Raw genomic sequence first — 16427 nt, 5'->3', positions numbered from 1 at the left:
CACTTCCAGGTTCTGGAAGAAATTCCATGAGGAGCTGGGCACTAAATTGCATTTTAGTACCGCATACCATCCCCAGACAGACGGTCAGAGCGAGCGGACGATTCAGACGCTGGAGGACATGCTTCGAGCGTGTGTGTTAGACTTCGGGGGTAGCTGGGATGCATATTTACCCTTAGCAGAGTTTTCCTACAACAACAGCCATCATTCGAGCATTGGTATGCCACCTTTTGAGTTGTTGTATGGTAGGAGGTGTCGGACCCCCATTTGCTGGGGAGAGGTGGGACAGAGAGTGATGGGCAGCACAGAGATCGTGCTTTAGACGACAGAGCAGATTTAGCAAGTTAGACAGAGGCTATTGACCGCCCAGAGCCGACAGAAGAGTTATGCAGACAGGCGTCGATCCGAGCTTGAATTTCAGGTCGGCGACTTCGTTCTCCTGAAGGTCTCTCCTTGGAAAGGAGTGATTCGATTCAGGAAGAGGGGCAAGTTGGGGCCCCGATATATTGGACCATTTCGTGTGATTGCAAGGATAGGCCGGGTAGCCTATCGGTTGGAGTTGCCAGCGGAGTTGGGACAGATCCACGACACTTTTCATGTGTCGCAATTGAGGAAGTGCATAGCCGATGAGTCGGCAGTGGTTCCATTGGAGGATATTCAGGTGGATGCGAGCCTGAATTATGCTGAGAGACCAGTGGCCATCAGGGATCGGAAGATCAAGGTTCTTAGGAACAAGGAAGTACCTCTGGTGTTGGTCCAGTGGCAACACCGGAAAGGTTCGGAAATGACTTGGGAGCCGGAACGTGAGATGCGGGAGCAGCATCCGGAGCTATTTTCAGAGTGAGACTTCGAGGGCGAAGTCTAATCCTAGTGGGGGAGAGTTGTAACAGCCCGGAATCTCAGGTATTGTTAAATTATGTTTTTGGGGTGATTTAAGAGGGGACTCGGCGAGTTGGAGCCTAGACTCGCCGAGTAGGATCGCAGACTTGGTCGCAGGTTCGCGACTGGACTCGACGAGTCCAGATATGGACTCGACGAGTCGACGTTGTTCAGCGGAAACCCTAGCCGTTTGGTTTTGGAACGTATATAATGCACTTATAGGCCGTCATTGTCCGTCTTTAGTCGACTGAGAAGAACCCTAAACGGCTGTGGGCATCTAGAGCAAGATTGAAGGATATTAGGGCTTTGAAGAAATTGTTGTGCAAGGAAGAGAAGAGTTTTGGCTAAAGGAACAGCAAGGGATTCGAGTTCTGCGGTTTGGGGACACAGAGAGTGCGTTATTCAGGTAATATTTTGGATTCTTTATGTATTGTTGATGTGTGCATGGATTTAGGGTTTATGGAACCCATTTGGTGATTAGATGAATTAGTACCTTGTTACCCAAACGACTATAACCCTGTATTAGGACCTTTAGAGGTCCAGAAGGTCCCATGCTTGTGTATTTCGGGACAAAACTTATCTCAGGAAGCAGTTTGATCGACTGCATGGCATGGACTCGCCGAGTCCGATGAACAGACTCGGCGAGTAGCTTGGAGATTAACTGGGACTCGTCGAGCTGTTCTTCAGACTCGGCGAGTGGAGTCGGGGTGGCCCCGCGATTCTTCCACGAGGATCTCGTCGAGCCAAGAGGGATACTCGACGAGTAGAAAGGGAACATCAGGGGAAGTTGGGGAGGACGTCTAGACTCGCCGAGTCCGGTCGAGTTGACCGTTGACCAGAGTTGACCTAAGTCTGACTTCTTAGGGATAGTCACACTTAGAAGATATAAGTGTTAATGAGGGATATGTGATGTTATAGGGAGGTTGTAGCTCGTCGGATTGTGCACGAGTGATTTCAGGATTTGCTAGCTTTCAACATTCACGAGGTGAGTCTTCTCACTATACTGTACCCGGAAGGGTTTGACTGTGTGACCGGAAGGTCGGATATGATATGTGATATGTATGCTATATATGGTAAGTTATTTGTTATATGTGTGCTATGTATGTCATGGGCCGGAAGGCGATTATATTATGGGCCGGAAGGCAATATGTTATGGGCCGGAAGGCGATATGTTGTGTGATGGACCGGAAGGTCGGCGTGGGTAGGACCGGAAGGTTTACCCAGCAGGGACGGAAGTCCCCTGAGACACATGGACCGGAAGGTCAGGGCCTGGAAAGGCGTATGTGCGTAAGTTGTATATTGGGGAACTCACTAAGCATTTATGCTTACAGTTGTTATGTATGTGTTTCAGTTACTAGCGAGGACCGTGGGAAGGCGCCGGCGTGATCGATACACACTGAAGGATGTTTTTATGATCTTGGGATTTAGACAGTTTGTATTTGACATGACACTTAAATTATTTATGCCTTGTTTTGAATGAAAATACTCTATTTTTAAAATGAAAAATTTGTTTGAAAATTTGCGTTGTTACAAGATAAAGCCGATATCTCTTAATAAAGTTGTAGTGGCCAAAACAAGGATTCCAGAGATATAAAGAACGTCGAAATCCGAGTTATAACGAAGAAATTATGACCCGTCGAAGTTTCGCGACGGAACCGGCACGGCACCGGGAAACATAAAAAGTGAAATTACGATAAAGTACTTTTTAGCCTTATAAATCTAAACTAAATTCGTAGTGTTTGTTAAACGGAGAGCGTGTGTAAAAAGAACGCCCAAATCCGACTTCCTATGAGGAAGTTATGATTTTTCTAAGTTTCAGCTTAGCAGTAGACAGCTAAAAACTCGAATTTAAGATCGAGCAATATTTAGCCGACACAACCTAAACGAGAATCGAAGGTCTCGTAAATATTAGTACAACGGTAAAAAGACTGACGAAAACGGACGTCAAATGAAGAAGTTATGAATTTTTAACGGATTTTCCTATCCCGTTCTGTTAAAAAAAATAATATTAAAAATAAAGTAAAAATTAGCCGACGAAATCTAAATGAAAGTTGTAGAGCGTAATTTTACCTACGCATGCATATAAAGAACATCAAAAACGGAGCTCGTATGCGAAAGTTATGAATTTTAGAAGATTTTGGCACAAAATTCGAGAAATTTCGCATGGATGAGCTTCACCCGGAAATGCCACGTCACCTTCGCTCATAGTGCGCCACATGTTCGAATTGCTTAGTCACCCAAGGCCAGCTGGCAAGGCGTGTCGCTTCCTGATTCGACCCAAGTCTCGGCCCTCGCACATCCGACACGTGTGCACCCCCGTGTCCGAGCTCGGTGAGTCATCCGAAGCAGGTGAGTCATCCGGAGCTGGACCAATCCGAAGACAACACCTGTCCGAGCCTTGCACCACCTTTAGCCTCCAAACCTCGCAGACTGCGACGCATGTCTTCTTCTCACTGCTTCGGGTCCAAACCTCGGCCCTATATATAGAAGGCTTGCGAGCCTTCCCGTGTACTTTTGGAAAATTGGCAATTTTGACCCCTTTTTGAATATTTTGGCTATTTTCACATCCCCTGAAGCCCCGAGATCATTTTCAACACCACATCCCGAAGTGCCCGAAGACCCATAAAATTTTATCTTTTCGGTTTTGAAACTCCAACCTCGCAGAGCCCGGTTTTTTATTAAAGCCCCCGGTTTTATTAGAAACGAACATTTTAGGAAACAAATTGCTACCCGATTATCATCAAATCATGTGAGTGTATAGTCACTTTCATCTTACACATAGATATGAAGTATTTTATATAAATACGTGCTATGTGTATATATATTGATTATTTATTTGAGATGATTGTTGAATGAATGTTTATACAAGCTTTAAAATGATTTAAACTGTGTGTGTGTGTGTATATATATATATATATATATATATATATATATATTCTACAAATATATTGGGTATAACATAGGTAGATGAAATAGTTGGTGTGTGATAAATTGATGAGAGGCCTCGATGTTGTTGTTGTTCCAGTCATCTAGCGGAGTATGGATGACGACCACGGACTTTTCTAGACAGTCCTGTAGAACACTAGCAAGCTCGCAACTTGTAGGTATTGTGGACTTGATGTTCACTGGTGTACTCCATCCCCCTCGTGGTTGCCTTACGGACATATATGGCTGAGGAATCTCCTTAGCAGTAAAGTCCACCCCGATGATAACCCTTAGACTAGGTCCCTTATGATAGGTGTTTAGGGATGTAAAGTGAGGATAACGAGAACGGGTAATCAGGGTTATTGTTAGTTAATGAAATTAATAAACTTATTATGGTTGATGAAATTAATAAATTTATTATTTGTGAGTTGAAAACCATATATGCTTACCAGGCTTCCAAGCCTTACCCACTCAGCTTTCTGTTTTACAGGTAGTGGACCCAGAGCATAGTTTGGATGATGATGAGGGATTTTTGGAATATAGGCCAGTAGTTGTAAATAACTGTTGTAAGACTTATAATGTACTATTTGTTGGGTTAAAAATATGATTTATACTTTACTTTTCTTGAAAAATGTATTTTTGTGTTTTGGACCGTAAACAACTTGGTGTTTACGGCCGTAAATGAGTTTATGATTGTGTTTACGGTCGTAAACCCATTTACGGCCCATGTTCACCAAGCCCATATTCCCTTATATATATATATATATATATATATATATATATATATATATATATATATATATATATATATATATAGGTGTTAGGGGTGAGGAGTAGAGATGGATGAACAGGAGAGAAACGGGAGCTTATATGTGTGTGTGTGAATCTTTTGTATCTGGACTTTAATTCTAATCAATTCATACAACGATTCATATTATTCTTCTTCTCCTTCTCTTCTATTTGATCTGACATCATCCGTTTGATTGAAATTCCGCACCATTAAACGGATCTGATTGATACACAGGCAATTTAGGACTTACAATTGGTATCAGAGCTTGGTTGTATCAGTCAAATTTGTCAGATTTGGAGCATTATTTGATCTTATTTTCGAAAGATTTGTGCGTTTTTGGATAGATCTCTGAAAAATAAGGGGGGTTTGTTATTCGTGTTTTTCATAAAAAATGATTTTTGATCGAGTTTTGGAGCTTCAAAGTCGAAAAATCGGTGTTTTCGGTTGAAATCTGCGAGGGTGTGGCGGAGTTTGCGGCCGGCGGCTAGGGTTTCGGAGTTCACGGCCCGAGGTTTGCAGTCCGGAGTTTGCGGCCTCGGTGGTTTACGGCTCGCACGTGTTCGGCCTCGCAAGAAGTAGCCTCGCACAGCGTTTAATTAAAAAAAGGGGGGTGTCGGGGATCAAACACGCGACCTCTAGGTCATCAGATCCGCGCCTTACCATCTCGGTTACACATTACTTTGTGTCTTTTCTTCGAAACTTAATTCTTAAAGAGTCATGTTCGGTTCCTTATTTCGCAAATTTGTCACTTTCAGCCCAAAATTCAATTTATTTTAGTTTTAAATTCCCTTTTTCATCCGAAATAAAAATTAAAATAAATAAATTAATAAAAAAATATAAACAAATAATAATAATAAAATAGGAGGTTTTTAATTTTTGACCTTTAATTTTGATTTTTTTTTAATTTTTAACTTTGACTTTATAGTTTGACATTTGACTTTAATCTTTGACTTTTTCGTATAGTTTTTAATTTTTGACTTTTGTCTTCAAAAATTGGCTTTGAGTTTCAAGTTTGACCTTTGACTTTAAACTTTGGCTTTTTTGTTTAATTTTTAAATTTTCAAATTTAGCTTTTCGGTTTTATTTTTCAAGTTTGACTTTTTAAAGTTGACTTTTGAGGTTTATAATCAAAGGGTTTGACTTTTAAGTTTGATTTTGGCTTTTAGCTGTGCTTTTTAATTGATTTTAAGGTCTACGAGGGAGTTGAAAACATGAAAGAGAGTCGTCAGAATATGTTAAGACAAAATTTCAACATTTTCGATTATATCCCTGGAGAAACCCTCGAAACTCAGTTGCAGCGATTTACTACACTTACTAGTGAGATGAATATAGTTGAGATCTTCTTGTCTAAGTTTGAGATAAACAAAAAGCTACTGAATTCACTTCCGAAATCGTGGGATATGAACGTGGCTATCATCAAGAAGACAAAAGATCTCAATCATCTTAGTCTTGCTGATGTAATTGAAGAACTTAATGCTTTGAAGTGTAGAAAAACAATGAGTTTTGAAAACATTCCGGTCATTGAAGTTACATGTACTCCAGCTTGTGAAACTACGATTAAATTTCTTCGGGAACAAATTGATTTATTAAAAAGAGAAGCCGAGGACCTGAGATATGAAGGATATCAATTCAAGAAAGGACAGAAACCCCTGAAGGTTGAATTAGAAGCAAAAACCAAGGACTTTAGGAAACTTCAGGAAGAGTATAGAAACAAGTGTGAAAATTATGACTATATTAACAGACAACTTGTTGCTTTAACTGAAGAACTTGACACTTTGAAAATTAAGTGTGGAAAAACAGACGTTAGTTTCAAAAATTATACTGCATCAAGTCAGACAGTCGAGTCATTATTTGAAACTCAATTAAAATTCAAAGATAATCAAAACAAGGGTCTAGGGTATGATAGTGTTCCTCCACCTTTCAATCATAACTACACATCCATCCCTATGACTTAGGAAGAAATTGATAGGGAGGCACATCTTCGATATGGCAAACCAATTGGATTTGTGTCAGGAGGAGTTATTAATGTTGAAAATACTAATGTTTCTACTTCATGTGCAGGTAAAGTAGTAGAAGATGAGAACAAGGAGAGCACTACTGAACAAACCAATGACTCCCTGGACTCAAAATCTGTTGATTCAAATTCTGTTACTCTTAACAAACCTACCGTTGAGAAATACATGCCTCCAATTCCAGTGAACCAGAGTGCCTGTTGTAACTGTGCGAAAAACAATAAGAGACAAGGCAAGGATACGCCACCAGGGGCAAGAATAAACAACTTCACAGTGAAGAAAAAGACATTTTTTCACTGTGGAACACCTGGACACATTGCCATAAATTGTCCTAATCGCGCATACGTTCCCTACAGCGCACAAGGATGGCAAAACGCGCCAAGTGGGAGATACTTCAAAAGAAACCCTTCCAGGTCACGTTCAGACAATGGTAACTGGAACGCGCAGAAGGCCAAGAATCAAAACCACAAGGCAAAGAATCTGAATCCCAATGGCAAAAAGGAAATGTCTGCCAAGAAGCCAAATCCAAGAGATGCTCCATTGAAACAAAGACCGGCTAAGTCAAAGTCATCTCGAAGATCGGCTTCAAGTTCCAAATCAAGTGCTGAGGCACCCATCGGATCGAAAAAGAAATGGGTTAAACCCAACTACCAATGGGTACCAAAGGCTCAATCTCCCAAATCAATTAATGATTCTAATATTTCTACAACTTTTGTTTGTGATAAGCAGGATATGTCATGGGAGAAAGTATTGTGTGTTGATGACAAAGGTCGACCCAGTTTCAAAATGGACTGGGTTCCAAAGACCAACTAATCCTGCTCTGTGTCGGAGCAGCTATGGAGGCATATCATCATACTTCGGTTTGTTGGTAGTGGCTGTTCCAGGCACATGATAGGAGACATCTCTCAACTGTACAACATTCAGACCTTTGTTTGAGAGTATGTGTCCTTTGCGGGAAAGGGAAGAAAGGAAGAGATCACAAACGGGGTTAGTGCTTAATGACATGAAGAATATTCGGATCTGTTCTGAGATTAAGCATGCTGTTCTCAGACCTTCTGGATGCAAATTCAATCGGTGACTCACGGTTTGAGTTTTCTTCTCTATACTCCTGAGTTTTTCTTAAGCTGATTCGCTTTAAAGACTAATTTTTGTTTTAGGATAGTTTAAATTTGCGCATTTTCTTTCGTTTCTCTCCTATGCATAAATTTAGGGGGATAAATAAAAACAAAACAAAAATTAGAAAATTAAAAAAAATTCCAAAAACATTAGAAAATCAGAAAATCAAAATATGGTGTTAATGGAATGTGCTTGCAGGAGATGTTTTGCGAAGTGATATAATCATGTGATAACAGGCAATCTGAATCTGTGTAAGGGACTGAATCTGAATTGTCTAAGCTCTGTGTTCGATGCGCTAGTAGGCACGAAAGATTTTAAATGGACTTGACTAGGGAAAGTTAAACCTAATGAATTAAAGGACTTGACAAATCTTGACCTAGTTAGATCCGTTTAGCCTAACAATACGACGCTCAGATAGGTTGAGCAGGGAGATATACATGAGAATCTACCAATCACATTAAATGAACCCGTATCTAGAACTGTGGATTCACTTTTTTCTCGATGTGCGGATTCTGTCCTTAATTCCGATTGGATGGGGTGACTGGGGAATTCCGATAAATTAGGTCTGTAGAAGGTTATTTTCTTTCTTTCTGTCTGTTAGTCATATGTTGTCTCCTCTGCGTGATCGAGAGATCCGACCTGGATTGTAACATATATGATGTGAATATTTAATGCACTAGTTTTTTATTTATAAGTCCTAATTTATCGCATCTAAACCACACCTTACAGGCAGTGAACCCGATCGAGTATAGTATAGCTTTGATAAGCAAGGGTGTCGAACACAAGGGGAACGGTGGTAAATTAATTCAGAATATTTGATTATAGGTTACAAAACACACGAAAGGAATAAAGAAATAGTTTAATAAATCTCAAACGAACAATTAATTGACAAATCTCGATAAACTAATAGGAGAACAAATCTCTTCAGGTACTTTGGTTTAGATAAATTACACCTTAAAAGCATAGACAATTGCATACACAAGTTCATTTATTCATGTTCACCGATTCCTAAAATGATTAGATTCGCGTTCACTATTACTAATCCTTTAGCAAACAAGTCAATTCAAACAATGATCAGTTGATTAAACTAACATGTTTCCTAGTGTTCAGTTCGTATCAAGCAAAACTTGTAATAATAGTTAATCAAATTGGTCGTTCAATTAACCTCTTGTTGATGGTCATCAAACAAGGATCACACGTTAACTTACTTATTTCCAAGTTAATCCTAGTTTCACATTCGTTATTCCTAGACTTGTAATCTTGATGGTCATCAAAGTCATAAGATACAAGCAATCAAGCAGATGTTCATACAACTCAATTTACTTGACAATTAACAGCAAATAATTATCATTAACACGTAAGGATCTTTTAACAAGATTGTCAAGATAAATTAAACACGAATAAAACAATCCAAATATCAATTAATCCATAAATCAAGGTTTCATCTAATCATAAACACAAAGTAAAAAGTTTTTTACACCTAAATTAGAAAGTAAACACATAATGGAATTACAATGGAATGCTAAACATGGTCATGATAACAAACCACATGATTACCGACATGAATCCGCTCTCCAATCCCTTAGATCTTTGCCCCATATCAGCTTAACGACCCTCTGGTCGCCTTCTAGACCCTCAAAACAGCAGCTATGAAGTTTTCTTGTTGCACAAGTCGAAGTGGAATATCATAGATTATGAAACTGGTGGAATGATATGGGGTATTTATAGTTTATGGAGATGGAATTAATATGGAATATTAGAGTTGGATTAGAATAAGGAAACTAATGGTGGCTTAGGGATTAAGCAAATAAAAATAAGATAAGTGGTGCTTAGGGAATAAGTAACTTGGAGGGAATTTCCGTCCAGCTTTTATGCTTCATCTTCAAGGCCGATTTCGGATAAGATAAGTGTCGAATTAGGCAAAAGTCACTCTCACATAATTTGTAGGAAATTTCGTCTAGTTTTCAGAACATTTTGAATCTCGTCAATTGGAGTTATGAGTCATCAGATATATCCGAAACACTGAAGAGGGTCAATCTACCAGCAATATCCTTTTTGCATCTTTTCAGCTCCATTCTCTTTCTTTTGCATTCCATCTCCCATTTTAACTGTAATTAAATATTTCAAAGCATATTAAGTATATTTTAGTTCTAAATAATAATAATAAAGGCTAAAATATTAAGATATGTTATACATAAATATATATAAAAATACACATATCAATATACAATTTTATATATCTGCATCTCCTCTCTATGCAATTCTTTCTATCTGTTAGCCATATACTGTCTCCTTTGCGTTACTCACAATCCGACCTGGTACACACTATATGCACCATCTCTTCTCAATCCCTCTAAAAACCTCAGTTAGTCATATGTTTCATCCTTTGCGTGATTGGAAGAGATCCAACCTGGATGTACATCATATACATTCTAAATCTATCTTCTCTTTTAATAATTGTCTGCTCACCACGTGTAAGGAGTATTCTGGAAGTCCTTGATGGCTGGAGCATATCAGGAAACGGGAAACACGTTCTAGTACAATTAAAATTGAACACATACAATTTGCCTGTAGATCTCGCTGCTCAATTTAGGTGGACAACAATATCTTTGGTCGTCGTCAGGTGAATAGTCCTTAAGAAATATTATCTAGGAACTTAGGATCACATTGTCTTGTCACTTATAGTATGTCCTAATTTTGTCATAATCTCTCGTGTTTAAGTGGACCACAATACCGGCGATTGACCAGATCTATTCATGAAGGGAGAGGTACTGATGTGTGCAAACTCACTTAGTTTTAAACCTACTTTTAATTATCAAATAACACACAAAAGGCAGTGAACCTATCAATTGTGGTATAGTTAAATAAGCAGGGTATCGATCACAGGGAACGGCAAATTAAAATTAAAAACTAATTTTATCTAAGTTAATTAATAAGTAGGGGTTTTATCTAGTTTTAGAAGACTAGAAACTTACTAACTATTACTTACTTAAAAACTAGAAAACAAAATACTAACTAGATTCAATAAATGGAAGGGAACTTCTGTTTAGTTCAACTTAGTTGATTCTATGGTTGATTTCAAGGTAATGGTGCAATGGATTAATTCTTTCGTGGGTTACCAATTCAAGTGATTAGATTCGCATTCACTACACTAATCCTTAGCAAATAAACTAACTTAAACAGTGGCCAGTTGTCTAATTTAATTAGATTTACTAGATTAATTATTCGGGTTAATTTAGACTTGCAATAGTTAACTAATTTAATCTTTTAATTAACTTCTTGTTGATGGTCATCACACAAGATTGCACATGAATTTACTTAATTTTCTTATTAATTCTAGTTTCATATTCATTAATCTTAGACATATGGCATAGTGATCACATAACATATGAGGTTAATAATCAGTAGATGTTCATGTTAATCAATTATCTTCCTATTAACAGAAAATTAATTAATATTCACACACAAGGTTGTTTAGCAAGCTAAAATAACAAAAATTCACCAACTTAGAATTAATCCTACCAATCAATCAAACCATATTGTCAACTTTGTATCCCTAAACAGAAGTCTAAAGGTTTTAGCTCATAATTGAAGTAAATAACAACAAACAAACAAAGTCAAATTGTTTAACCATAATGATAAAACAAAAGAATAAGTGGAATGATGAAATTTTGCCTCAATTCTTCTTCGGGATTGAATTCTAGCTTCTCTCGTCGTCTTCTAGGGTTGTTCTGCCTTCTCAATCGCAGCTAAACTCTTCTGAATCGTTCCAGAATTCTCCTCTATCGTTCTGAGGAGTTATCTTTATATATACGAATTGTCTCGTCGAGTCAGGTGGCGACTCGTCGAGTCCATCTCTCAGTCCCCGTATTGTGATAAGTCTCTGGGATCCCGAGTCATTATCTTCTCGATTCTTCGATCGGACTCGCCGAGTAGTCGACCCTACTCGCCGAGTAGGTGTTATTTTTGGTGTTTTTCTTCTTTGTTCCATTCTTGAACTTCTAACTGTTCCTCCCGCTTCCTTTCGCTTCCGAGCTTTATTTTTGGACTGAAAATATAATTCAAACACTTTTAAGTACCTTTTGTCCATAAAATGCAATAATTTAGCTAATAAATGAATAAAAATCTATACTTAATATGAACTAAATATGCACATATCAAAATACCCCACACTTGACTTTTGCTTGCCCCCAAGCAAAACTAAATTTTAAAACATTAGAATCACATATGACAACTCCAATCTAACCCAACCATTATGCAAAGACCGCAACGCATGCATTTGTGTCTAAAATTTTTCCTAAGGACCTCCCATACTCCAAATACTCACAATCCTCATAAACATTCGCTCACTCACCCCGAACTATGCTCATTTTATGCAACCCTCCGAATCCATCCGCAGAAAACCTCTTACCCTCAAGGTGTTTTTGATTGAGCAACCCAAGCATACATAATCTAGAATTACACTTTTCGATACCACTATGGAGCTCTTTTGGATTCTTCACTTCCTTGATAATTTGATCTTTGATCTCTTTGAATTCACCACCTTTATTGTTTAATTGTTGGTATCTTCAACTTTTTGAATTTCTTCGGAATTTTCGATCTTTTGATCTTCACTTTAATTGCTCCAAAATTCTTACAACTTTTCTTGTAATTCTCTCTCTCTCTCTCTCTCTCTCTCTCTCTCTCTCTCTCTCTTTAACATGTAACTCACTTTTTCACTCAAAATCCTACATGCTTAAGCAGGGGTGCTCAACTTCAACCTTTATTGGTTAACGATAATAATTTTCATGGATACATTTCTGGTACACGATGCTAAACATATTGCATCCTTCAAACTAAGCGAGGTCGTGTTTTTGTCCCATGATTTCACTAGAATAAGGAAGCCACAAATGCACTAGAACGTATATAGCCTCGACTAAACATTTGGGTTTTCATGCAATTATCAACACAATTCTAACATGGAATCCTAATTTTACTTTTACCAAAATTTCCTAAATTAAATCCTAAATAACATTTTTTTTAGTATGCAACAAAATTTTAAAATTATACCTAAATTAAGACTCTAAATTTTCTAATATGTAACAAACCCCCTACCCCACACTTAATTAATGCAATGTCCTCATTGCATATTATGCATGATAAAAACATAAAAAGAGAATAAAGAGGGAATTGGAACAAACTCCCCTGGGATAGCAGTCGATAGGTTGGTCACTTTCATTTTAGCTCCAACTTCAATTGACTTTAGACATGGGAACATCTCATCCATGTCTTGGGTGTCAAAATCTCGTGTGGGTCGCTCCAAATACACGGAAAAACAGTGTAAGATCTTCAGGAATCAATATGGGAAGAATAAATGGTCAAGTGGTACTCTTATCAGCATCAAATCAGCAGTCCCCTTCGGTTAAAAATGAAGGACTCGTCGAGTATAAGCGCAAACATCTTCATATGTGTGAGAATACAAGGCGACTCGTCGAGTCAGTTTAGTGCACTCGACGAGTAGACCGCTGGACGAAAAAAATTGGAATTCTGCATTTGTTCCAGCCTCCAATAAATCTTCAAAACTTTCTCCTCACTTCTGGACTCACTCGCTCATGTCCCTAAGGACCGGACTCGATACTTTGACTCTAATGCTTCCCTTTCTTGACTCTCTATCACTCTTATAACCCTTTTTGACTCTATAACTTTAACTCTCCTATGCAAGCATTCCTAATTCAATTCTGAAAAATAATCAAGGCAAACACACATTAAACAAAACAGTAAAAAGTCTTAACACATTCAAACTAACAAAAAACACAAAACATAAAAAATAAAAATTGAAAATTGAAAATTGTTTAATAAAAACGCAAAGAAATTAATCCTCCTCCTCGTCATGATCCGCTGTTGTTCCACTTCCTCCCGCACCACTCCTTCCTGCACTAATCACCTCGTCCCACGATGGAATGTAAGGAAAGTTACCGCCATCAATATGCGGTATGTTGAAGTGATCGAAAAGCCGGATATGTGATTGATTGCTAAAATTAATGCCCCGCGCCATTTGATCTTGTAGCCGCCTCATCTCCACATTGTACCAATCCATTGGTACCTCTTCATTATCAACCGGAATCACCGGCGGCTCTTCCTCCACATCCCGCTCCCTCCTCGAACGGACCCTCCTTCCCGGTGCTTCGGGACCAACTACCGGATCATCATGCGGGATAGAATAATGACCACCACCATAGTCTTCAATAATCCTGGCCCGTCGGAAAAGAATTGGATTGAATGGAGGCGTAGGAATCATCGTCATAAAGTTCCATGCACCACGGGTCATCAACCCAAACGAGTTGGCTAGCCGGGTGACAAACATACCACCATTGATTCGAGAAGTTTTGCGATCCTTGACCGCACCCTCCGATAGATATGAAGCCAAACACCATGGAATATTGCAAAAAATGTCGAGTGTGATAATGCTCCATAAATAGAAGACATCAAGGTTAGAAACCTTGTCATCATCCTTCCTTTGGTTAATAGTGGATGAAATTAGACGATGAATAAGGCGGTGCGTAGGTGATCGGATGTTCCCCTCTTGTGCCGATTTCGGAATATAAAATTTGTTGTCAATCGTGTTCCACCACCCCGTGCTCGTAACTCCATCGGGAAACACCATGTGGGATTGCTCCATAAAGGCCCGAAAAACAGCTGTTGAGACCAAGGGCTGGTCATAAATTCCCAATCGACAGGCAAGGTCGAGCATGGAACATTGATGAAATTCACCCCCAAGATAGAAACTGAAACTTGTTGGGTGATAACAATCCACTCCCCCCGTGAAAGATACTATGGAGAAGAACTCTAGGCATAGCTCCAAATACACCGGCTCTTGAATTCGAAAGACCCGGCTCCACCCATCACAAATCATTGTTTCTCCTTCGTGGGTAAACTCCTTTAAAAGATACGGAGCTAACTCCTCTTCATAGCGTACTCCCTGCAACCAATCCTAATCTATCCTATTGGGCATGTATATTTCCTTCTTCCTTATGTCGGCTAACTTCTTCTTCCACTTCCGCATTGTTGAAGCGGACTCAATTTGTGGGAAATTCAACCAAGGAAAGTCCCCTTGGTGTCCCCCAGAACTTTGCCCCCTGCTGAACATTCTTTCTGCAAAACAAAGATACAAAACCCAGAAACATAGAGTATAATTAAAAAAACGTCATGCACATGTTTCCCGACTCGTCGAGTCCATGTACGACTCGGCGAGTCATAAGAACTACACGAGTCAGTCGGCGGGTCGGTCTAAATTGGACCAGGAAATCTCAAAATTTCTTCAAGGGTTTTGTCTAGACACATATATATAAGGTATTTAGGCAAGAATAAACATGCAAAACATCATAGTTCATGAAAAATCGAAACCCTAGAAATTTAATATTTTTCAAAATCGGTTTTTTTCTATGCAATTTCCATCATAGATAGTCTTAGAAGCATACTTTTAACAGAAAAGAGGAAGAAATTCGTTACCTTTTGTGATGAAACTTGAAAAATTTGAAGAATAATTGAACAGGAACACTTGAATGCTTGAGAGAAAATTGAGGGAGAGGCGCACGGCGAGTGTGTGTGAAAAAAGAAACTGATTCATTAGGGTTAAAACCCTAGTTACCGGTTGTAAAAGTAATTTCAATATTTTTTTCTGTAAATAATACCGACTCGTCGAGTCGGGGTCAGACTCGGCGAGTCTGGTCGCGATACCATTTTTTCTGAAATCTATATGTACTCGTCGAGTCATGGGCAGACTCGGCGAGTCTCTTGCAAACAATTAAAAAAAAATTTAAAATTCTTGTCATTTATTAAGAAAAGAAAATTTATTTCACCCCACACTTAGTCCATACGCACTCTCAAGCAGACATGTCCGATGATTTGGAGGATTAATATTCTAAAAAAAGCGAAAAATTTCAAACAAAACTCAAAAAGATAAAAGAAAGCAAACTCTAAACAACGGGGTGCCTCCCGCCAAGCGCTTCTTTTTAAGGAGTCGTTAGTTGGACTCCTTCCCGTCTACGTATCGTCATCTTCCAGCATCAGGAATGCACGCCTAGTCTTTTGTGGTTTGTACTTTGTTTTGTAAGCGTGAATCTTCTTTTTGTAAGCCCGTTTTTCTTCCTCTCTCTTGTTTTTCACAGCATCATCCTCAGCTACTTGGGCTTCCATTCTCCTCTTTTTCTTCTTCACCCCATTCGTTTTCACCTTCTTTTGCACTTCTTTTCCTTCAAACTGAATTACTTCGTATTTTATGAAGGTGCGTGCTCTAGGTTTGGTAATGAATGGTTGATCAGCTTCCACCCTCCTTTCTTTTGCCTCCTCTTCTTTCTCTGTGCTCACCCCATCTTCAAGTGTAATTGCATTAAAACATGCTATATAGGCATGTTGAACTTCCGTATCCATGTCTTCTTTTTCTGTTTGTTCTCCTAAAGAATGAGGAAAAATTTCCAAATCCAGATTATACAGAGGACTAGCAACCAGCAGATCCAAACCGTCCAAGTTATTATCAAATTCGACTGGACTCGTCGAGTCCAGTAAAGTGACTTGGCGAGTCTGATCGTATTCCACCATTTCTTGGGTGTTTTCTGAGTCGGCTTTTTCCAGTAGCTTTTCTAACTCCTCCAAGTCCTTGTTAGCATCTCCATCCTCTCCAGAATGTAGCAGAAACTTGGTTGGATCTTCTTTTTGCAAAAGATCAAGTT

This window comes from Lactuca serriola, chromosome 4 (genome assembly GCF_051521515.1).
Source record: "Lactuca serriola cultivar US96UC23 chromosome 4, Lser_US96UC23_V15, whole genome shotgun sequence".
NCBI lineage: Eukaryota > Viridiplantae > Streptophyta > Magnoliopsida > Asterales > Asteraceae > Lactuca > Lactuca serriola.
The sequence above is the reverse complement of the archived record's forward strand: the minus strand, read 5'-3'. Positions refer to the sequence as shown.